The sequence below is a fragment of the Ochotona curzoniae genome, unplaced genomic scaffold, assembly GCF_017591425.1.
Source record: "Ochotona curzoniae isolate NIBS_2020 unplaced genomic scaffold, NIBS_Ocur_1.0 contig_4501, whole genome shotgun sequence".
Lineage (NCBI taxonomy): Eukaryota > Metazoa > Chordata > Mammalia > Lagomorpha > Ochotonidae > Ochotona > Ochotona curzoniae.
The window spans coordinates 16,960,666-16,986,315 of NW_024466307.1; the positions used below are offsets into that span (position 1 = coordinate 16,960,666).

At 35.0% G+C, this 25,650-nt stretch overlaps 1 protein-coding gene and 1 long non-coding RNA gene across 2 annotated transcripts in view; both read right to left on the reverse strand.

Annotated features, from left to right (window-relative positions):
- The window catches only part of FBXL17 (F-box and leucine rich repeat protein 17), a 409,923-nt gene that overhangs the window by 346,338 nt on the left and 37,935 nt on the right, over positions 1–25,650 (reverse strand). The gene's annotated exons all lie outside the window — the stretch shown is intronic.
- Positions 8,870–24,329, reverse strand: LOC121160359. The gene is made up of 3 exons (XR_005884534.1): positions 24,319–24,329; positions 23,033–23,037; positions 8,870–12,031 (listed from the first exon to the last, which is right to left on the reverse strand). It is a non-coding gene; the product is annotated as an uncharacterized LOC121160359 (long non-coding RNA).

Sequence of the window (25,650 nt, forward strand, 5' to 3'; positions counted from 1 at the left end):
ATAATTCTAACAACTTTTGCAGCACTTGAAACTATACTTCTAAGGGGCATAAATTTAAATGTTATGTAAGTTACTAACAATGTAACAGAAATGAAGGGTGAGGTTTATATTTCACTCTATGTTACAGTAGGTGGCACAGACCCAATCTCAAGGAAAAAGGGACACTATAGAAAAAAAGTATTTTACATACTATAAATATAATTCCATTAGCCCTAGAAAATGCTTATCAGTTGTTAAGTGAATAAACTATGGTAACAAATATTTACTAAGAGAGTTCATTTTTCTATTTAGAAGAATCAGAAGTTTGAAATTCAAAAGGCAGTCACACCGATTCTGAGAATGATTGTCTCTATGAATCTGACCAGTGCCTGTGTCACAATTCTCTCCTGTAACAACAAAAGGTCTCATTCTTAACCGGAGATACATATATTGATATAACAGGATAACTAATTTTAAGAATACCTCCTAGTAGGACAGGCAATCCAACCATTTCTCATGTCGTGATTGGAATATGACATTTCTGTACGCCAACCCATCATAAGTCTTTCTGAAAAACATGCCACAAATGTGGACCAATCAATAAAGTACTGGTCAAGTCTAATTGGTCTGAAAATACAAATGTCATCCAACGTAACTAAATTGATACATCCGCGGAAAAACAAAGTTTTTGCTAAAATACTGACAAAGATAGTATAAAGATTAGATAATCTCTCCATAAACATGAAATCATTAAGAAGGAGACACTTTCATAACTATATAATACATTACAGTTATAATTCTTTCAAAAATGAAATGGGAGGATGCATCCATATTAACTGAATAACTATTTGAAATAAACACAGAATGCTTCCTAATTCTACTCAAAGAAGTCCTTTCTTGCAAGCCTCAATTAAGAGATCCTATAGTCTTAAGTAACACTGTTAAACTAAACCTTTAAGAAAAGAGAATTAGCCTTTCAACACTTACATTGAAAGACAAGTCAATGTCTATTCATTTTGAAATAACTTTCATTTTATTAAAAGAAAAAGCTATAGAATTTAAGCCATACATGTCAAAGAACTAACATGCAACCCAATGTACCCAAAAAAGTGACTTACATTCTAGAATAACTGACACTTAAAATGACAATTACCACCACTTCAAGAGTACAACTGTACACAAAAGGGTATGGCTTCACCAGTTTCAGCTCAAATCCAGCTGGTATTATTAAGACCACAAAATGCCTCAAGTTTTGATATGAATCCAAAGCTCAGAAAGAGCATGAGACTCATATCCAAAAATGCTTCAAATACACTCACTTTACAATCTGTGGTCACTAAGTAACCAGATATACGATTCAAATAATAACCTCGTAGTAAACCATAATGTTTGGCTAGAAGCAGAGAGCAAAATGACTATACAATCGCCATCAGAAAGTACCTTAATGAGCCAATCAGAACACATTCCTAGTCTCAGTTTCAGCTGACCAGATCAACTCCATCAAAACACACACACATAACAAAATCAAAAGAACTCACTGCTCTTTTTCATAGTTTTGTGTTTCAGTGTAAAAACTAAATGCAAACAAACACAAGTTGAACTGCTCCTTCATTATGGAATCTGACTCTGAATTTAGGAGAAGAAAGCCCACTATCATGTAAAAATATGCATACTTTAACCAAAGGCTTCTACCATTTAAACAGTACAGTATTTTAACTATAGGAAGAAATTCAATCTTTGGTCCAGGAATTCACACATAGGATATATACACCAAACCTACAAGGTCAAAGCTACTTACTCTAGCGACAAATGGAATGTAACCTTGTGTATTTGAAACGAAACTTCTCATTTGTTTTCAAATTCAGATATTAGCAGCAGATACCTGTTGAACATTCCATTAGTCACCAAAGTGATGACGCTCCCACGGGTCCTGAAATCTTAGAAAACTGCACTTGTACTCAGAGAATGGGAGGGGAAGAGCCATGTGCCATGTTGACAATGTTGAAAAATATTCAACAGATGTAACAACAGATATCAAACCCTTTAGATTCTCCAGTAATTCTGAAAAAATAAGTTCACAGACCAGAGTCTGAAAATCACTTAATTGGAGAAAATCTGACGTCCTGAAATCCTGCCTTTATTTCAGGATGGGAGGGCTCCTATGCCACGCCTCTTCCTGCTGCTTTACCTTTAACAGTCTAAATACATCAATCACCATCCATTTTATCACACTCTTAACTCCAATCTGTGGTGAACAAAAATTACTTCTAAAGCACCTATTTTAAATAAACCAGAAGCAGCCAAAATTTCCATGAAAATTTCTACCTCTTACCTCACGTTCTTCTTGTTTTCTGCTGCAAAAATTGACGGATGCACTTAACACATTTTTTAATGCTTCTTCAAATTTTTTTCATATATTTCATCACATTTTTTGCAAAGTAGCAGTATTTCAGAAAACCTATTCTAACTTTCCCTACTTTTTTGCTTTAGAATTTTAATTTGCATTATGGATTTTATTTCAGTAATTATGTTTCAATAATGTGTCACTTATTTACTTTTAATATTCAGTAATTCAACTTATGGAGTTCATTCAGTACTTACGAGCTAACCAAGGAATACAATTATCATTTGTAATTATTTTCAAGATAAAATTTTTGAATTCTAATCAAATTCACAAATAAACTTGAGGAATATAGTCACTTTTTCAGTGGAGATTTCCTCTACTTAATTGAATCTAAGCTTAGCCAAAAAAGAAAAATACATATTTCTGTTTTCATTTTGGCCTCTAGGTTGCCAGAACATAAATTAACGCAAATGAACTCCACAGAAAAGAGAATCTCTTACAATTACTAATACAAGAATGAAAAAGTCTAGGCACCAACACCACTCATACACTCTCTCGGTATTTTTCCTCCTACGGTCAGTATTCATTTTGTTACCTCGAATTTCAATCTTAACACACAGTGCATTAAATATGATTTCCCTCTCTTCTCTTCCTGGTCCTTTTCTATAATAAAATAGTTTTTTCCATTAAGTTCACTTCTATAATGGACTCACTAAGCTCAAATAAAAACTTTTCTAATAGAAACTCATTCAATTTCTCCATTTCAAATTCCAAAAAAGTATGAATAGTTGTCAGGAAAGGTAAACTTTTCAAGCTTCAAACTCCTTCCCTTAAAAAAAATGAAATGAGCTCTACCTCAAAAAGCTATCATAAACCAATGTTTCAAATGATAGACCTGGTAGAAAACAGGAATTTTGAAGAAGGAGAAGTGAGTTTGAATGACACACTCAGCAAGCTGGACATGGAACCAACACAAAGCAGGTTTGTAAGCACATGATGGGAGTGAAGCCTGCCAGACACAAGTCAGGTCAGGGCGAACACTGACAGCTACGCTAAGGAGTGTCAGGGTCTCCACCCTGTTTGAGAGGAAAATCCACTCAAGGGTTTTACCAAAGATTAAGAGAAGGAGTAGATAGGATTACAAGTTCAGTCCAATTGAGTTTTGGGCACGCTCAGTTTGAACAGAAAATAAAGGTTAAACCTAAAGAGAAAGGAAAAAAAAATTAGAACTCTAACACTTGTCAGGTGGTCCTTTGGAACTGACGAATTTCAACAAAAAGAAATATCCATTTCCACCCGTTTCATCTCTCCAGCTCGAAAACCAATGCTTCATAAAACAACATCAACCCTTTCTGTGTAATATGCTTTCAAATCATGAGCTGCTTTAAAAAATGTGTTTGGCTTAAAGAACTTTGTATTCCATCCCACTATTGAGGTCATTACCTGAAGAAAGGTTTAGGGTACTGTTCAACTTTTAGGGTACTGTTCAGATACTGCTGAATTTGAGTAGACTCCAAATTCAAGGGTAGTTTCAAATTAATTCTGATCCACAATCGTTTACACAGATGGGAGAACACATAACTTGTATATCTTACTTTGAAAGCAAATTGTTTTCCTTTTTTTTTAGAGAGTATGAGACTACTTCAGAAGTTCATGCAAAACAAAACAAAACTTTATTACAAAAAAAGTTCAAATCCATAGTTCATTTTCATAATGGGCATTTTCTGTGAACTTTCTGAAGGTATGCTGATGTTAATACTCTTTGAGCACGTAGATACACACTTGCCAGCGCTTCAAGAAGATCTACAGATTCAACTTTGATGCTGTAAAATAACTATGAAACACTCCTACTTACCCAAATGATATAAATTACAAAAGAATATAGGTCTCCAAGAGCAACTTTTACCGCTTTTACTCTCAAACATTAAGATATATAACTTGCTACAATGGAGGTGGTAGAGGGAGCAATGTTACGAAGCTAGATTGTAATTCCGCACTGCCCATACTGAAATTTCATGGCCCTGAAATTTACAAGCTATCATCTCTGTGCTTCAAGTTTCCTCATCCAGAAAATACACATAACAGAACTGATCACAAAACACGTTTGATCCTTGGGTAGATTGCCTTCAATAGCCACAAAATGACTGCCAAGGTAGGAAAGCAACAAAAGCCCTAGGTAGACTCTCCACTTAGCCTGACCCTCAAAACACAACCTAACCACCCCTTTATCCTCAATTCTAACCTTGTATATTACAACATTAAATTACTTCTTTATTCCAGGAAACTATTTTCAAAAAACCTCTGCTGCAAATCTGGCCACATTGTTTCCATTCAATGATCATATTATGCTATCTGTACCCCAAATGTTCTGCTAAGTCTACTGAATGAACCACTTAAAGTCTGCAGCTTAATAAATAAATAGCCCAGCTACAGGGAACATAGTTAATAATTAATTATATAAAAATTAATTTTCCATTAGAAGTTCGACATATTTTGAAAACATTTCAAGAAACCAATTTAAAGATAACTACTTAAATACATCACAAATGTTAGGAAATTTGCTCAACTTTGTTACAGAGCTCTTTTCCCACTGGTATAATGACATAATCTAGAATTTAAATGTTTAAATTTTAAACCAAAGAAAAGAAAAGCCCAGTTTGCATGGTCCCTATCGTATACAGTTCCTGTACCTCAATGGTGTCTACCCCCAACACTGCAGTTCACAGTTAATCTGCTTCAGTACCTGCTGCTGCCACTTAACACTGAATTCCCTTACCAGACTGCCAGGACATTTACTCACATAACTGCAGCCACTGTCATTTCTGGCTTCTAAAGGAGAATGATTCAATTACAGGCCAACACAAAACAGGACTGGGGTCGTGGGGAGGAGGGCGGAATCAGGGACTGGCGGGCACTGTTGGCATCCCTGCTGTTCCATCTTCAGATCCCGGTGTAGGCACGCTTCTCTTTCCTTCTCATCACTGATTACTACACATTCTTTGCTCTAAGTAAGCTTTCACGTTCTTATTTCACATGGTTTACTCTAAGTAAGTTCTCATGAAGACAGATTTCTCTCACATGTGCAAAAGTACATGATTTCTGATCTCTAGGTTCCTGAAGATACACCACTGGTGTTTTCCCTTGTACTAAGACTTCCCAGCAATTCGTCTTTTTAAATCCTTCAGAACACCATTTGTTATTTATATACTCTGATGACAGGAAGAGAGAAACAAATGTTAAAATTGTTCTGTGTCTCAGAAAGATGAAGAAAGAAATCCTATGTATATATTAAGTGTGTGGTAACACGAGCTGACAACCAACTAATGGAAGAGAAGCATAAAGAAGAAAAGTCTAGTGTCAGGAAATTCTCAGTATGTTCTAGATATTTACTAAACCAAAGTTGTGATGAATCCCCTTTGTTCTCAAACCAGAAAACCTACCCTCCAAGACCCTGCCACCCATTCCTGTGGTCCCAGTTAGCAGATTATTCTAGAGTTCCTGTCCCAGTCTTTTGAACTACCCTGAGAAGTGTTTCCAGGACATCCTGTTGGTGCTCTCTGAAGACACCCTCATAAAGGGCAGTGGCGCTTCACAATGCATCAGCATTATTACAGCTCAAGCGCAAGGCTACATGAAGGATTCCTTATGTAAAACACTCCTAGAAAGTTAGTATTATTACGCATTCCTCAACTCCTGAAAACAAACAAACAAATAAATACAATAACTAAAAAAACTCATAGAACACTGCTCATTTGTATTTCATGAACTACCTATACTTCTGATGTGACAATTCCCTGTAATAAAGCAATTTCCTTTCTTCCTATATATAAAAAAAATCTATTTCTAAACTTTTATATCCTGAGTACCAGATTGCCTCACTACAGCAGTCCAAGCCATTGCTGGAAGGCAGCCCCAATAGTAGGATGAGAGTAATTTCACACATATCTTCTATTTAAGCAGTCACACATGCTATGACACTGCCCAAATGCCAAACACTGAGCAAAGAACTTTTATAAACTTAAGTTTCAGTTTAAAAGTACCTTAAAACTTACAAGAAAAAAAAAACCTGTTCTTACAATTCTAAATTTGTCACTTCAAAGGGAAGACGATTGTATAGCAACAAAACACAGGAATGGGTCTAACTCCGCTATTATATGCAGGTCAACTTCATTATTTCATATAATATGTTTACAATATTTATTCTTATCATTTCAGGTCTTCCAAACCAAAATGCTCCAATATGAATAACTTCTAAGTCAAAATATAGTCAATTCAGAAATTTCTTCTGCTCCACCATAATAAGCTAATGGTAGGGATTCTGACTTTCAACTTATCATCAGACATAAGTTTTACATGGTTTAACAAGCTAATTCTCCACCCTGTGGCACCATCATCCCATATGGGTACAAGTTTGTGTCCCACATGCTCCACATTCCATCTAGTTCCCTGCTTATTGCCTAGGAAAATTGGGGGATGGCTGAAGTGCTTGGGACCCTGCAACCACATGGGAGAACTGGAAGAGGTTCCTGGCTCCTGGCTTCAGATCAGCTCAGCTCTGGCTGCAGTGGCCACTTGGGGAGTGAACCAGCAGATGGAAGATCTACTTTCTTGTTCTTCTTCATTTCTTATTCCCTGAAGAGATCAGAGAATTATAAGAAATGATGAGTAAGGCTGAGAGTTCCTATGATCCTAATGAGTGAGCTGCCTCTCCAATAATACTGATGTACACAGAGATCTTTCTCTTTACAGAAGTACCAGCGATCACAGCTTCTCTGGGAAAAGGCCTATCCACCAGTCACATTTACATCCAGCCTCAGGGAGCCAGACTGGCTATCCTTTTTCTGGGGACAAATACCTCAATTTGAAAATGACAGGCCAACTATCATCAAAAAGCAGAGGCTTAAGACCATTTAATTTTTACTCTCTGCTACACAAGAAGTCCACCATTGTGTTGTTAAGGGAGAAAATAAAACATACAGACCTAGTTCTGTCATTCAAGTACAGCAGGCCAACAACTGCCAAAATATATACTTAGCAGCTATGCTAAACTATTCTGCACATTAACATTTCAATAAGGGCTAGATAGTAGAAAGTAAAAAAAAAAGGGGGGGGGGCAGAATCACAGTGTTAAGTGCTTGAAGACTGCTTTGAATTATTTATATGTACATTAGTATATTAACTACTATTATTGCTCTATTATTGAGATAAGGATTATCATCTCACTTTCAAACCTCAGTGACAACAAATACCGCATAGATACAAAAGTGGGTAAATCTCAACCACTTAAAATAGTAGGCATTTCAGTCATTCAATGTTTACCAATGTTAGTGCCAAAGCACATCTACATATCACTTCTTCACATCCCAAAGATGATCTATTTTACTATGTAATAAAAGGTTGATACAGTACAAGTAAATGAGAATCTAACCTTTTAAATCGAAAAATAAAATTCTTAGTAATCTGAATGGTATTATAAGGAAAAATGTATACCATCATAATCAAAACAGAGTGGCTAAAGATTAAAAACCAACAAACCTGGGTAAGAGATAAAATGAGTTATTTGTACTATTCTTTCAATACTTCCATAAAGTAAAATGAAATTTAAACAATTAAAATCAGAATGATACTTAAAACATATTCTTGAATATCATCAATAATCAAGCAGCCTTAAATGCCAACATCTTTCCATATTCTTCTGAATATATTTTCTGCTCTACTGTGATAAGAGAAAAAAAATTCTACCACTGAAATATATTCTTAAAAATAATCATGGTTTTTACATTATCTGCCAATATTTAAATGGCACAATCAAGAAGATTTTACATTATGTTTACAAAGACTAGAATTCAAAGAACAAAAAAAAAAATCCATATGAAACATGAAATTCTAAGACTTTCCCATAAGTAAGTCTAGAAAATAAGAGAAAAAAACCCTAACATTCTGTTCATACGCTTGGCACATGTTGTGTTCCAAATGCCATCTTGACATTATTCATCTAAATCCTAAATTTTCTTCCTAGTCAGAATGTTTCTTTATATATAAGAAATTTAACTCAGATTAATACAGTGTCTGAAAGCTGAACGGTCTCTCTACACCACCTACCAATTTGTCCAAAAAAAAAAAAAAAAACCAACCACAGAACATTTGTATAAAATGAGCATTTAAATTGTGTGAAATTACTACTTAAAAGAAAGACAACATGTTTCTTTCATTATTTTAAAATTAGGCAAGAAAGTCACTGCCGTCCTAGCAAACACTACTACTTTCAGCTCATATTTTTATATAACATTTAAGACTTTATACTTTAAGATCTACAGTTTCATTTCAGTCTCTAAAGCTCTGCATACTAGATAACATAGATACTAGAATACCAAATCAATAGGTTACCTTTATTCTTCTTGTCTTTCAAAAAAAAGCTGAAGTTTTTCCACTTTTATTTAATCTTATAAGCAAAAAAGATAAAACAAATATCATGTAATATATCATAGTGTTCATTATGAGAACAATACTGTAACCATTCTTAAAGAATGACAGACTTTATCAATGTTAGAATTGATAAACTAGCAGACTTTGAAAAATGCAACTCATTATAAACTGAGGGGAAAATAGTCAAATTGCAGGAAATGATCAACCAGGTCACTATAATATGGAGGTAAAAAATAGTAACACAGTCAAAGCATAAATTTCCATTTTTCTTTAACAGTCTATCTGAAACTATGAGATGTAGAGAAGATTAAAACAATAGCTTTAGCGATCTCGGTTTCACTGTTTCTGGTTCTGTTATTAAAAAGAAATACCTTGGTAAGATCACAAATATTTCTGTCTACAATTTGGTATTCCATGCTTTGGGGCAGAGAGAAAGATACATGTAATTTATATAAATTGCTAATATTACAATTAGCTTTACTCATTATAACACAAATATATATTTAATAATATTTTATCATAAACACAAAAAACACACTACAAATGACTCCAAATTTGCATAAATCTAGCAATATTTTCCTTTTACAATATTTCTTTCAATCATAGCACAAGAAGAAATGTTTTTTGTTTCCAAAGGTATTAACCCTATCTAAAAGTACAATCCTCCAAACAATATGCTTCAGCACCATGGTCAGCCTCATTAAAACCCAAATCATGCTTGATACCTACATCACGAGGAAATTCAATTAAGACATAAACCTGATGTTTTCAAATATTTAAAATAAACAATCCCATAAAGACCAATCAATACATTGTAAAATCTATAAAATTATTTAAAACTTACGTTAGAAACATCATTCTTGATACTTAATTAAGTAAACCCTATAAGCACACATCCCAAAATAGACAACAAAATAAGACTGAGGTCCAACTCTACCACTGTCTGCCTTACCGACTCACACACCCTGCTCCTAATCCTGTCTCGGGATATCTACTTCAGAAGCGTTTCAATAATAAAACCTTCCTGAAGAAGGGTCACGCTGATACAATCTGAATATGGTATTTGATGATTTATGAAAAATCATGTACTGTGAATGCAATGACGCTCTCCACCCTGAGGAAGGATTAAGGTTTCCAACAGAATACATTTAGCTAACTTGACCATTCAAAAATTTTAAAGAAAAAAAAGCTAGTGACATACCATAATTAAAATATTTTGCCAAACAAATATAATTTTAAGAAATTACCAACAATGACAATATTTGATTCTCATACCTCGAGATAATTCCCATAAGAATAAAGTATACATTAAACCCAAAACATTTAATATATAATTAATGAAATCCTACTTTCATAAGAGTTAGCTACCATTGTACAGAATTTTTATACAGCAAGCACTCAAAGGCATTCATATATAAATATATGTGTATGCATACACATGGAATAATTCAAGGATATGAACAGTAAAATTGTCTTAGTAAATATAAAAACAAAAGTTAAAGGGCATTTTCAAAGTTTAAATCCTTATTATTTTATTGGGACATTTAAGAATTCAGAAGACGAAAATCATCTATTTTCAATTATGTCTATTCATCATCAGACAAACTTGGATTTAGTCTTGCTAATCAATCATTTTTAAACAACCCCTAAGGCTCTACATACGATAATCAAGTCATGAATCAGACACCAGAAAAGAACATAAAATAATATTTGCTGCAAATTATGCCACTAATTTTTTAGGGATAATCACTAAATCACACCAAAATCTCAAACTATTTGAAACATTATAAGTACTAATAACAAGAAACATTAGTTTTACCTTATGGCAATGTATTTTTCCACCTTAGCTATTGAAATAATTACTTGCATATTTGTCACTTTTTAAATGATGTATAATAGTAATTTCAAACACAGATAGGTGGAAATCTAACATAATGGTCTTCATTTCTAGTTCTGAGTTATAGCTCTACCAGGTACCACCAGGTATTAACTGGATTCAAAGCAGTGCTAAATGCTAACTATTTCTAAATTATGTCTGTATTAAAGTTTTTAGAAAAAGTCAATGCATATGTTTTCCAACAATCAAATTCACATATCTGATAAAGTCATACACTTAAATCCTTGGTCATAACTTTAAAATTTTGATATAAAGAACTACTATTGTAACACTTCCAATACATTATCTGGTAAAAAAAAAAATAATGTAAGATTTATGATATAAACATGAACTTATGCCAAAAATTAATCACCTCATATACAGTAAGAAAATATTCCCAAACATCTAAATATGCCAAATTCATTTAAAAAATTATATAGGCCCATATTTAGTCATATTTAAATTATCTCAATAGTATCATTAAATATCTATTAAGACATGAGTAGAACAGTCACCGAAATGAACAATATAGTTTAAGTGTACCATAATGTAGTGATTAAAGTTAAAACAGATCTAAAATTCTTCATTCTATTCAAAAATCTGCAAATAATCATATATAAGACTGAACTGTTTACTACAATCACATTTAGAAACAGTGAATTTTTGAGAATTTTGTAGAGATAAAGTTATATTTGGTTCCAGTTCAAAGCAACTTTTATGACATATTTCACAAAATATTTCCATGCCTGAGCACCTATGGACAGTCGGCAGTTTTTCTTCTTAACAAATAAACGTTAAGCTTCTTAACACAGGCACACGGCTGTGGCAGAAGGGTGGTGATTGTTTGGATCCAATGAAAATGTACTGAATTATTAATAATTGACTAGTTTTTAAAATTATTAGCAATGAGAACAATAACACACTCTTTAACCAAATACTTCACACACAAGGATTTACACTTAGTATGGCTTTATAGAAGTGTTCACGATACACACATATCACCCAGAAAGTATTTCTTACCTTTTATTGTATACTTCATATGATGCTGTGTTAAAATATTTGTAGTTATTTCTATTTTAAAGTAAATTTGAAAAGTCCAATATCATTATAAATATGTATACAAAGGAAAAGCTTCTTATTACTTAATATTCATAAAATGCTGAAATTTTGAGGCAAGAAGTAAAACCAGTTTTAAGGAGTAACACCATTTAATATCTTTTACTATTTGTACATAATTTTTTCTCTAAAACTGTGTTTAATTGAATTTTTCTGACAGTCCATGAGATTAAAAATAGAAAACAGAACTACTGCAATTTATAGGCTTCTAGGACTTAAAATTTAAATAACAGAACAGCGCACAAGGAAAAGCTATGTGGTGTCCTCAAATAGTGAAGTGTTTCATTTATCTATTATCAAACCAAATAATGTTCACCAAAACAATCATGGTGTTCATAATTGGGATAATTGCAACCAACATTAAAACTTATTTTAGCCTCACATTTTAAAAAATTGTAAGTAGAAATAAAAGATTTTCTAAAAACAAAACAAAACAAAAAACAAAAAGCAGGTTACAACACAGCCCCAAATCAAACCCAAAGCCATGACTGCTAAGACCGACTTCACCACACTGAGACACCACTGTCTTCAATGCCCCCGAAAAGCACCAGCTAGGGACGCAGCACTGCCTTCCAATGGCTGTGTCCTAGGCATGCAGGCAACCACAAAAACAAGAGCTATGTTCAGTAAGCCAATATGTTTATCTTTTTCGTGTCATAATTGTAAAATCCCATAATCAATGTAGTAATTGCACCTGATCATTCCAAGTGCAGAACTGGTCAAATCAGCAATAGAAAAAAGTCAAATGATTCCCATTAAAATACATTGTAAAACAATATTAGTACTTCCTTTGAAATTTTTTTGAATAGGAAAATGGTCAGTATGGTGTTAATCCTATAGTTAGCCAAAAGTTAAGGGTTTTATTTCTTGGATTTCAATGGTAATTTGATTAGGACAAGCAGCTGCCAACAGGGGGAGATTATGACTAATCAAGTTTAACTAGGTTCTGCAATGTAAATTATATTTAACAAACGAAATAATTTTAATTACTTAATATTTTTAAACAAATTTTAGAAGACATTTGAAATAGCATCAAAACTTTAATAGTTTCCATCTGCAGCTAAATAAGTAATTCTGAAATATTAAAAATGTTTAAACAATTACATATGCCCCTACACACTATATATATAAATTTTAATGTTTCCTTCTATGAATATTTCTGAAAAAAAACAAAAATGTTTAAATTCAAGCTAATTTTGAAAATAATTACACATGCCCTAAATATAAATAAATGGAAGGTTTTAATTGTTCCCCTCAATGTATATAAATTGAAGAATTTAATTTTCCTAATTGAATATATCTGAGATAATTAAAAATGTTTATATAAATGGTAAATAAATACATATACCCTTTAATACAATATAGATTAAATAAGCAAAAACCAGTAATCAAAGTGATTATTAGAGAAATTTATCTCTAGGAAAAAGAGCAACATTTCAAATTTTTGAAAATTTTACTTATAAATTTAATAATTTATTTTAAATATATGATTCCTACGAACAATACTATAAAAACTAGGCTGATATTTTCTTCTCAAATATGGTATATGTATTTGAAATACATACATTGAAAAGTTTATCAAACATAAGCTCACACTGGCTTGATGTCCCAAATGTGACCTACTGGCATCAAATTACACTTAATCTTGACATCTTTTTAAAAAAATTATGTTATTACCTTGAAAAGACAATAATGAAATCCTTTTTCAGAACAATGCAGCTCTGCAAACTTAACTCTCCTTACTACTTTGGACTTATTTTACCACATTTATCTTCTCCACGTTTTGTTTTGTTTTGTTTTTTCTTTTACCTTTGGCTCTGTTCCTTGCCTTACCTTTTCTCCTCCGCCCTCCTTTGATTTTATCTTTTTTGTTTCAGTCGTTAAGCCAGCAGCACATGGTGCCAGAGTGCCCTAAGTCACCAAGCTCTAAGAAAGCTATAAAAGCTAAACTCTTACTACTTTAAGAAAGAAAACCCAAGCCAGTTATCATGTAGAAGAGGATGAGGGGTTTTACCCCACCACACAAGGCTGTCCAATAACGCTAAGACTCAAATCAAGTGATTGTAACTTCTCAGGCACACACATAGAGCTCTTGGAAAGCATCCAACGTGGGGGTGGGGAGCGGGGGAGGGTAAATCTCTTCTCTCCTGTCTAGAAAACTAAACAAATAAATGGGCTGTAATAATTCAATTTCACAAGTCCACTGAACAAGGAAGTGTTTAAATCTTTATAAACCAGAACTGTAAATGTTTTAATAATTTGTAATTTTTAAACATTTACAAATCTTCCATACTAGACTATTTATACTTTCCATAATCCCTGCTCCAACTAATAAAGAGTATTAACTAATAACTATGTAATAACTATGTCACTCAAATATGAAAATCCTTAATTTTATAACCTGTCCAACAAGGATTATTACCCTTTATAGCTTGATTTTGTCATATCATCATATTTCAATAGGTTCTCTCCAGTTTACTTTATAAATCAAATTAGCTTTTTAACAATTCAGATAATGTTGATTTTAATCTCCAAAAATTGTATAAATTTATGTGAAGAAAAATCATATTTAATAATTATCTGCAAATAAGCTTTATGCGAAATGTCTAAGCCAAATAAATGATTACTAACTATTACATCCATGAAGGATTCCAAAGAGTGTTTATGCAACAATATATAATACTAATGTTAATGGAACTTAACAATGAATGCTTATTAAAATCATGATTGCTGGCACTAACATCCATTGCAGGACATGCAGGCACTTGTGAGGCGTTCACATCTACAACAGCTTCCACCTTTAGAGCCTTGAACTGCTGAGTGCACAGTACTGTTGGAGCACTGACCTGGAAGAACATGTAACCTTTTATTGGTGCAAATTCAAAAAAGCCCAGCTCTTCCCATACCGTGTCCACGTAGGAAGCGGTCACTGCTTTATAGAAGGAGAGACGACGCTGGACGCTGTGCAGACAAGCAAGTCTGCACAACTTGCCCAGAACATGTTTCAATGCCCATGCTGTGCATTTTTCCTACCAGAAGGTAATCCAGTCTATTCCTAAAGATGTTGCTTCTTCCTTACCAACTATTACTTAAAACTGAGAAGCAAAAAGAAAAGTAATAAAAGCAGATGAATTTTTAAAAGCAGAACAAACTGAATTGAAAAAGTGCCTTAGGCAAAGGTTACGGTCAAACAACAAAGTAGGAAAAAATATATCTCTTATCACTATAAGGAAGCAATATCTGTAATACAGAAAATGTACTGAGGAACAGAGAAGGAAAAAATAGCAATTTGGGGGGAAAAAATGAGCAAAAGATAAACATAGAAAGAGAAATCCAAATTATACATACAATGTCCAATGACCAAAACAAATTACTCAGATTGCACTTGTTGCATATAAAAACAGCAAACACTGACTAGTTTAACAACTGCAGCATTAGAAAAGTCATGGGAAATGAACACTTTTTCTCCACAGCTTACAGGAAATTAAAAAAAAAAAAAAAGCCTAAATGTTAAAAATGGCCCTCTCTCAAAATTATAGGTACCTATTTCCTTCAGTCTAGCAACAATATTCTGAAAATATCTCCTACAAATTCACCTAAGTTTGTTCAAATGTACGCATTTCATAACAGGACAATCCATGCTATAACAAAATAATAATGGCATACTCTGGCTGATGAAAAGAGTGATACTACTTCCAAACTGTATGCTAACCCAAATATTAGACTATTACTCCTCAGTTCAGAGAAAAGAAAATAAATTACTTACTAAAAAGTAAAAACTGAAAAACAAGTAGGATTTATTTCAACAGAAGGAAAAGGTACTCTAGGATGGAGAAAGGAAATGCAAATATTAAGAAAACAGGTCCCACCTTAATACATAATAAAACCTGCCTTCTTAAGCAGGAAAAGAATTTTATTGAATAAATTCATTTGTCTTGAACTGACAGTATCTGAATAGCATAAAGAAATTCTGCAATACAGATGTAAAAATAAAGGGATTGTAACTGGAGGTAACAGTAGGAACATGAATGGCATCAGCCAGAGGAAACAGAAACAGCGTCAAAAACTGAAACAGAAGATGGACATGAGCAAGACATGAACAATGGCCAAAATTTTCTGGCCTACAGAACCAACATTTCCATTTTTGTCTATAAAAAAAATCCTCTGTTTCATAAAGTGCTTGTGAGCAACTACCACGTGCCCCGGAAACTCTTGCAGGCAACAGGACACAACAGTAACCAAAGTAGTCAACCTCCCTGCTCCCATGGCTTCCATGTGGCGGAACATGATCAACAAATAATAATAATAAATGACATATCAAAAGATTTTAGACAAAGGCAAAAGCATTTACCACTGATAAAGCGATGTGCCTCATCCAAACAAAAAACCTTGCATTCTTCCAAAGGAAAAGCTATCCATAAGAAAAACTTACAATGGCCATTATCTAATGTTAAGAAATCACAATGAAAATACAAAGAGAACTCTTACAACTTGATGAGAAGGCAACAAATTCTTGAAAAAGAGAGAGAGAAAGGAAGAAAGGAAAGAAGGAAGGAAAGAAGGAAGGAAGGAAGGGAGGGAGGGAGGGAGAAAGAACTGCTAACACATATTAAAAGGTGGTCAGCATCATTTAAGCATTGGAGATAACAAAATAAGATAAACCAATATATCCACTCAGAATCAAAACCACAATATGGTACAAAAGTATGCCCATTTGGAAAGGCTAAAATTAAAAAGTCAACAACACCATCTGTTGAGATGGATGGAATACAAATGAAGCTCCCAAATATGGTGCATTGGAAGGAAAAATGGTACAACCACTTTGTAAAACTGTGACAATCACTCACAAAGTTGAAATTTAACATACAATTATTGCAAGACCTAGTCATTCTACTCCTAGACATTTATTCAAGACAAATAAAGTTGGTTTTTCCCTTCAAAGACTTCTTTATGAATGTTCATAGCACTTTTTCTATAATGGTTAAAAACTGTAAGCATCACATGTGTCCTGTAATAAACACAAAAGCAAATGTTGCATTTCCTTGCAACGAAATACTACTCTGCAATAAAAAAGGAATAAACTATGAAACACAATCACACAAAGTCACACACCTAGCAGCTATCAATAATTTATGAACAATAAGCAGATCCAGACTTAAGCAGATCTAGAGTTAAGTCAAGAGTCAAGAAGAATCACTTCCAAAAATGCACCATGGAAATGTGACCCTAAATTATAACTCTAAAGTCTGAACGACCTCTATGGAGATACCCCATAAGCTAAACTGTCTCTACACAGTCCAGTCATGAGTCAAATTAAAACAATACTCTGCTGTTAAACAACTGTAGTCGAGTTATCTGTTATTTTATCTCCAACAAATTATAAATTAGATTATGTGACTCATATAAAATGAGTTCAATCATCTCCATGTAATAATAAGAGTCTGATTGTTCAGTATGAGGATTCATGGCAAAAAAAAAAAAGGATAGATACCCCCCCACACACACACACAAGAAAAAGACAATAATCATTGTGATTAAGTTACTAGGAGTAATAATACAAACGATGTTAACAAGAATAGGTAATGTTTTCAAGAAGTAAGCAAACACTATTAGTTAAAAATAAGTCTTCTAGAAATTCTCTTCAAGATGAAAATTTCAGTGAACCTTTCAAATAAATAAACCAATCATCAGTTACTTCCACACCTTGCCAAGCTCTCAGTAAGAACATCATTCACTCCCAGCAAAGCTCTGGCAATATTTCCAGATTGCCTTTGGTTGTGGACAGAAATGAAATGACAGTTTGGAAGTCATCAGGAAGGATGGAGATCTGGTATTTGTGAACTGCCAGTTGCCAAGATTTCTTATTGGGCAATTTACATATATTGTCCAACTTCACTTAACATTCTCGACAACCAAGGTAGAAACCATCATCTCCATACAGTATCTAAGAAAATGAAGGCTTCTGGGCCAGCATTGTGTTGTCAAGTTAAACAAAACTGCCTGCAACATTGCCATCCCATATGGGCACCACTTCATGTCTCAGATCTGTTCCACTTCTGGCCCAGCTCCCTGCTAATGACATGAGAAAGACAGCAGAGGAAAGACCAAGTGTTTGGGCCCATGAATCCATGTGTGAGATTCAACTAAGCTCCTGTCTCCTGGTTTCTGCCTGGCCAAGTCCTGGCCACTGCAGCCATCAGAGGAGTGAACCAGTGGATGCAGTCTCTGTCTGTCTATCTTTCTCTCTTCCTTCTTACCTCCCTCTCCTACTTGAACAAATAACTTCCAAAAAAAAAAAAAAGGCTCTAGGATATCTAATCATTGATTAAGGAATGGTGGTAACAATGAAGTTAGAATCTGTATCTGTCAAATTAATTATCATTCCACACCCTCTTGGAGAGAGTTAAGTATCAAGATATGCCTATCATTATGTGTCTTTTTCCAGCCTTTACCAAAGGAAAATATTACTTCTCATGAGAAAAATGCACTCACTAATTACATGACTGAATACAGAAAATCAATTTCATCTAAGTATAGAGAGTTCAATTTATACATGCATGCGTGTATATACAAATTCTATTTGAGAGACAGAGAGTACTCCATTCCCACTTCCTGGTTCACTCTCCAAACAGCTGTGACAGCCAACCCTGGGAGCAGGGAAGTCGATTCAGGTCTCCCATGAGAGCAGCAGAGATCCAACAGCAGAGCATCTGCACTACCAGAAAAATGAGCTAGCACCCCACCCCAGGCACCAGAGGCAAGCATCCAGACATCAGAGGCAAGCATCCAGAGCCAAGTCTTCAGTGCTGGGCCAGATGTCCAGCCCCGGGTTCAGCCATTTTTAAAACTCCTTAGATGTAATTATTTACCTTTCTCTCTACCTCTAGGCATTAAATCATTTGACGATCTCAAAAAATTACAGCAGCAGAAATACTCAATAACGTAAAAGCAAAACACAAAGGATGGAAATTAAGGGTAGCATGTGAAGAAATTCTTAACATTTTCAAAATAACAAGAAAACATCAAAGGAACACACATGAATATGTATCCTCCTGAGAGAAATCCACTGAAATTCATGACTATTACTGTTTGTTATTTGTGGCTATTATTGTATGCTACTATATGGAAAATAACATATATATCAAAGTTGTGATACAATTTTAAGAGTATTTTATAAAGGCTTTTCTGAAAATAATCAGCAGAGGGATTAGCAGAAGGTTTTTACTCTTCATTTTTTATTTTTCAATTCTACTAGGAATTTTATAACCGCACATTGTATTTTATGAGAACAGGGTTTTTGCGGCCTCTTTATGTTTTTCGGTATATTGCAGAATTCTCCCTAATGTATTTGTTTAAGTAACGGATAACTCTCAGTATCTGTCAACAGCTGGACAGATAACTGACTAGAGAAAGACTTTTAAACTGATTACTCGACATGTGTTTTACACTTTGACCTAAAGTATCTGTTAATTCTACAGTAATATTCTCATGTTAGAAATGAGGAAACGACCTGACTGGCACTTTCCAGAAAGCTATTCACTTAAAGACAGAGATCATTATCTCCGCACAGATTTTATAATTCAACTCCAATTTTCACCAAGATGGCGTTGCAGGTGAAGAAGGAAGCTCCTTGCCCTTCCCAAAAGCATCATCAAAGGCTAAGCAAAAACTCTGAAAGCCAAGAAAGCAGTCCTGGAAGTCACAAGTTTAAAAATAAAAAAAAGAAAAAACCCCGCACATCACCCATGTTCAGGAGGCCAAAACGTGATGCCTCCAGCGTCAGCCCAAATAGCCTCTGCGGAGTGCTCTCAGGAGAAGCAAGTCTGATCACCACACCATCGTCAAGTTGGTCAGCTTTGTAGAAGACAGAAGACAACGACACACTCATGTTCATTGTGGATGTCAATGCCAACAAACAACAGCTCAAGGAAGCTGTGAATTAACGCTACTCCACTGATATGGTCAAAGTCTGATCAGGAGATCAGACAATGACAGAGCAAAGGTGGCATGTGTCACTAGTTCCTGATTATGAAGCTTTGGAAGTCATATTTTTTTCATCATGGAAAAAAAAAAATTCAAGTTCCAAGGTACTTCCATTATATACCAATTGTCTGCACCCACAAAGAAGGTTTGGGCTGGACAGGTACTGAGGAGGAATAGATACCACTTCTGATGCTCAGACTATAATGAACTGCCTAGATTTGACTCTCAGTTCTGTCTCCCACTCCAGTTTCCTGCTAACGTACACTCTGATAGACACCAAGAGAAGGCTCAACTCCCTGGTACCCTTGTCACTCACATGGGAGACATGAACTTAATTCCTGACTATTGGAATTAGACTGTTTTCGCTGCTGTAAATATTTGGGGAGTGAATGAGTGGATAAAGGAACTCTGTGTTATTGTGTCTTACAAATAAATAAAAATAGATTTAAAAAGTTTTAAAAGGGCCCAGCGCAGTAGTCTAGCACTAAAGTCCTCGCCATGCATATGCCAGGATCCCATAAGGATGCTGTTCTAATCCCGGCAGCCCCACTTCCCAGCCAGCTCCACTTCCCAGCCAGCTCCCTCCTTGTGGCCTAGGAAAGCAGTCGAGGACAGCCCAAAACCTTGGGACCCTGTACCTGTGCGGGAGACCCGGAAGAGGCTCCTGGCTCCTGACTTAGGATTGGCTCAGCTCCAGCCATTGAGGCTGCTTGAGAGTGAATCATCAGACAGAAGATCTTCCTCCCTGTCTCTCCTCCTCTCTGCATATCTGCCCTTGCAATAAAAATAAATCTTTACCAAATAAAATTTTTTTAAAGATTTTAAATTTAAGTGTCCCTATATAGGTACTTAGCACTTGTGATTGGGTTTGTATGTATTTAAGTATTTGTTTGTATTTAGGTATAGTCTCTTTCCAAAAAGGCAATGAGGCCCTTATTTTTTAAAATATATCCCACAGAAGGAAAATGAATAGAAATAAAAAGGTTAAAAGAAAGCAGCTTCTCAAAAATGTTATCTTAAAGATAGAATTCCTAAACTCCCTGCCCTAAATGGATTACTATTTGTTGTTTCTTATGTTCAAAATGTCAAAGTAAAGAGGAAAGGAAATGTATGCATCATAGGTAACTTCCGCTTGCTCCACGTGGAGCTCTCCAAGTACTGACGTGAGGGAGGCTGGTTAACTAGGGGTTCTCATGAATGAAGACTCCACAAGATAGAGGCGACCATGTCCTTAACCATAACTTAACAACAAAAAGACAACCCAATGGAACAATTTCAAAACTTCATTCATTATGTTTAATTTTCAAGTATTACTAAGCCTGTAGAACCCAAGCACTACTATAGTTCAAATAAGTTTAAAAGCAAGGCATCTTGATTTAAAAAAAAAAAAAAAAGCTGTCATAATAAGTCACTGTAAGGAGTTTTACATCACATTTTTATTATTAAATGTTTATTGTTACTTTTAACCTTCAAAAGACTTCATGTTAATTAGGAATTAAGGCAAAGTAACTTAGAGGTTATCATCATTAATAAATTAGACATTATGCAAATTTCATGATTTTCAAAATCTTTCTGTTAAAATATACAATTTAATACATGACAACATAAGGGTTCAGGCTCCCCAGAAACAGTCCTGACAGGGATATATTACTGTCTTCAACAGCAAGCACTTAGGCAAATATGACATAAACAAGTTACTCTTGTTAAAAATTACTATGAAGCGAACGGGCATGATATTGATGGAAAAATAATTTGGAATTCCAGTGACTCCTATTTGGTTTGTACCCAATAAATTCTTAAGCAATCAATGAGTGTCTGGCAGGAGATCAGGTAAAGAAGAAATGAGAACTTGAAGCTAGTGTGGCAGCGTAGTATGCTCATCTTCCACCTGCAGGACCAGGATCCCCCGTGGGCACTGGATAGTTTCCCAGCTGCTCTACTTCCAATTAAGCTCCCTGCTTATGACCTGGCCAAGCTACAGAGGTTGGCTCAAGTCCCTGGGACCCTGTACCCGCGTTTTAGACCCACAGGAAGTTCCTGGCTCCCAGATTCAGATCAGCTCAGCACTAGCCATGAAGGCCATTTGGGAGTGAACTGACAGAAGGAATTAATCTCTCTCAGTCTCTCCTCTCTCCAAATCTGCCTGTCAAATAAAAATAAATAGATCTTTAAAAAAAAAAAAAACAAGAAAAAAATGCTGGTTCATTGTAGCTAATAACTATAAAGTAGCCAAAGAGAATATATTTTCCAGAACCATATCAGTTTCCAAGCTCTAATACAGGCTTCCAAAATATGCCACACACTCTTAGTTTTATGTCTTCCAAATATCTCTCAAATATTCTATTCTCCAAAATGATCATCACTCAATTACTGTTATAGATCATGTGATCATTTTATTTCCATTAAATTAGCCAAAGGAGTAGACTACACTGAGAAAACTGCTCAAAATTTTTTAAAATCCATACAAGGGGGTCCAGCATGGTGGCCCGGAGGCTGGGATCCTCGCTTCAGGCGTGCCAGGGTCCCATGAGGGTGCCAGTTCTGTTCCCAGCAGCCCCGCTTCCCATCCAGCTCTCTGCTTGTGGCCTGGGGAAGCAGTTTGGGATGGACCAACATCGTGGGACCCTGCACCCACATGGGAGACCTGGAGGAGGATACTGGCTCCTGGCTTCAGATCAGTGCAGCACCAGCCACTGCAGCTACTTAGGGTGTAAATCATGGACAGAAGATCTTTCTGTCACTCCTTCTCTCTGTAAATCTCACTTTTCAATAAAAATAAATAGATCATTTTAAAAAAAATACAACATTCCAATGTATTTGTATCAACTTTCTCAACCCTAAATACTCTAGGCCAACTGTACTTGCCATCAGTCACAACAAACCCCCTACTCCTGTGTTTGTGATGATGTTGGTAGAAACAAGTCCACAGTGCTGTCATCAGCTGCATAAAAGTGTCACACATGCAATTATGTACAGTGCATAAAACCTGATCACAAAGATTACCTAACTGATTTTTTAACTTACTGCACTTTCTCGCTTCTTAAAACTACACTCCTACTTACAAAGCAGTACCCTGTGTTATGCCAGCAACAATCTTACACATCTCACATTGGCTATATCTTGACTGCAACAAGAAATCACATTAAATGAACCCGTCAAGTTTGTATAAATTTTATGTACTCTCCGATGTCTGCATTAGGAGATTATGCGGTTGTTCCAACAACTCAGGTATATATTTTTTAAAAAGCATGATGACCATGGTGTCATTTGACAATGCTATTTTATGTGCTCATTATCATATACACAACCTGTCCTCTGCAGAAACGCTGTTACATTTCACACAGCATTTCACCAAACTGTATTAGGGCAGTACAAAGCAGGTGATCAATAAACTGAAGTGAAACACAAAAGTCATTTGATAAACACAACACTCACTCACCACCACACCTATTCCTGACTCTACCTCTCATCCCACTCTTAGAGCCTCCACAGCAAGGCACAGGCATTGCTACAGCTGAGGCAAAGAGAAAGGAAGGGAAAACAAGACATCACTCTTCATACTTACGAACATGATTAATAGACTGAAGATACAAAGTGCAAGAAACCAACATACAGATACCATATTTGCAATCTAAAATGTAAAACAATATGAAAATACAGTACAGAGTATCTTTAAAATTGGGTATGTACTATATCAAGTTTAAATTCAGAAACATATCCCCATTGATTAATTTATTAAATCAAATCTCCTTGTAAATAATACATTAAACCACCTGCTAGTGTTTTCTCAATTCATCAATGACCATTTTACAACTTTATTTTACTGAAAATTAGTAAAAATATTGAACTTATTGTTTATGCATATATTCATAATTAAAATGGGAAAGAATTAAAAAATAAAAATCGATAGTGGACAGTGGCTACTTCTGGTTATTTTTGATTAGTTGTAAGGGCATTCAGATTTGAAAGGAGAAAGGAATGCATGGGTAGGGTAAGTTACTGGTAACATTTGGCTTATGGTTTAGATAAAGGTTCTAATGGTTTCAATAGATGGTTTTCTATAGTTTAAAAAGAGGTCTTTTTAGATAAGCCAACTTTTTTCTTTGTTACTTGTTTATTGATTACTGTTACACTGTTTGTTGCATCTTTTTTTAAAAGATTTATTTATTTTTATTGGAAAATAAGATATACAGAGAGGAGGAGAGACAGAGAGAAAGGTCTTCTGTTCACTGGTTCACTCCCCAAGTGACTGCAATGATCAGAGCTGAGCCGATCCGAAACCAGCAGCCAGGAACCAGGAGCCAGGAGCTTCTTCTGGGTCTCCCAGGCTGTTGCAGGTCCCAAGACCTTGGGCCATCCTCAACTGCTCTCCCAGGGAGCTAGTTGGGAAGTAGGGCCACTGGGATTAGAACCGCCAGCCATCAGAGATTCTGGTATGTGAAAGGCGAGGACTTTAGTCACTAGGCTACTGCACCAGGCCCTACTGTATCATTTTTTAATGACACAGTTTTATACATGTCTGTCTATATATTAATTATGACAGTATTTCATGAACCAAAGATTTTGACTACTAAAATTCTATGTTGCTACTGACTCTGAAAATCAGCTGTGATGTACAGAAATTCCATTCTGACATTAATATTAAAATATTTGCAAACTCCAGTTTCTTTTTCGAAATGCCCAGATTGAATGGGCTATCAGAAAACAAAACTCCAAAAGTGCATGATTCTTTTTGGATTAGTACAATTTCTGTACTGGCTTCAAATATGACAGAACTTTATCAGATACTTTCTTCTAAATGGAATAAACTAAATAAAAATACAATATTTAATTCAATGCCAAACAGAATTTCTAAGACAAACTACTTGAAAATGAGTGGTTAAGCAACACCATATTTAACAATGATTTACAAGCAAATTCAGCTTAAGTCAAATACATCCAGTATTGACAAGTACTTTCCACAAAGTACAACTCTGTAATTACAAATTTGCCAAACGAAAGGCATATTTATAGATAACAGCAGTCTGCTTTCAAACACTAACAATGCGAATATAATACATACGCTTTTTATGTTTTGTATGTATAAATTATAACAAAAGAAGACTTCAATCAGTGCTGTGTACTTTATATAAGTCATTATAATTACACAAGCTATCTAAATAAAGTTATGACTGGGATAAGTGAGCTACTGTGATTTGATACGTGAAAAGTCTGGCGACTACTAAAGCCTGTCGCATACTGTGTGGAAGTGTTCTTACTAGCACTATCTGTAAACACAGCAAAAACAAAGTAAACACAGCTAAGTGTTAACAGTTTATTTAACAGAAATTGATTTCTACAACTTCTGGCTTATTAAAGCAAAAAATTTAAACATTCAAATTGCCCAAGAACCAGTAAGCAAGTATCTTCTGTACTCCAGTTAAGCTTCTGTTCCGACTTCTAATTCACTGTACATCAAAGAAAATCAACTTGCCCTGACACATAAGGACTATTCCCTTCAGTGATCAGGCAGGTGTTGCGGCTAGAGTGAGAGCCGATTTTCCACAGCCCTTTACCTTGTTTGATCACTGGTTACTTTTGATCTGACACTGCCCTCTCTCTAGTAATGACTTCCCCCTCATAGACCTTACCTCACATCTGTCAGAAAGAATAAAGGACATCAAACTGAGACCTGACAACGCCTATGGGCCATGCGATGTGCTGCCAACCGATGTTCCCCAGCTCCCACAATTTTCAATTCAGTTTCTTTTGTTCTGGTAGGTACAGGGTTAGGGTACCAATGACAGCAGAGAGGATTATGCGCCAACTGTGAAACCAAGCCTCCTTGAATGTGTATCTTTTATCTTAGCTTCTTCATCTTCTTAAATGCTGCAAACTTCATGGTGGTTACTATGAAATACATATTCAACAAGTGCAATAGAAAGTT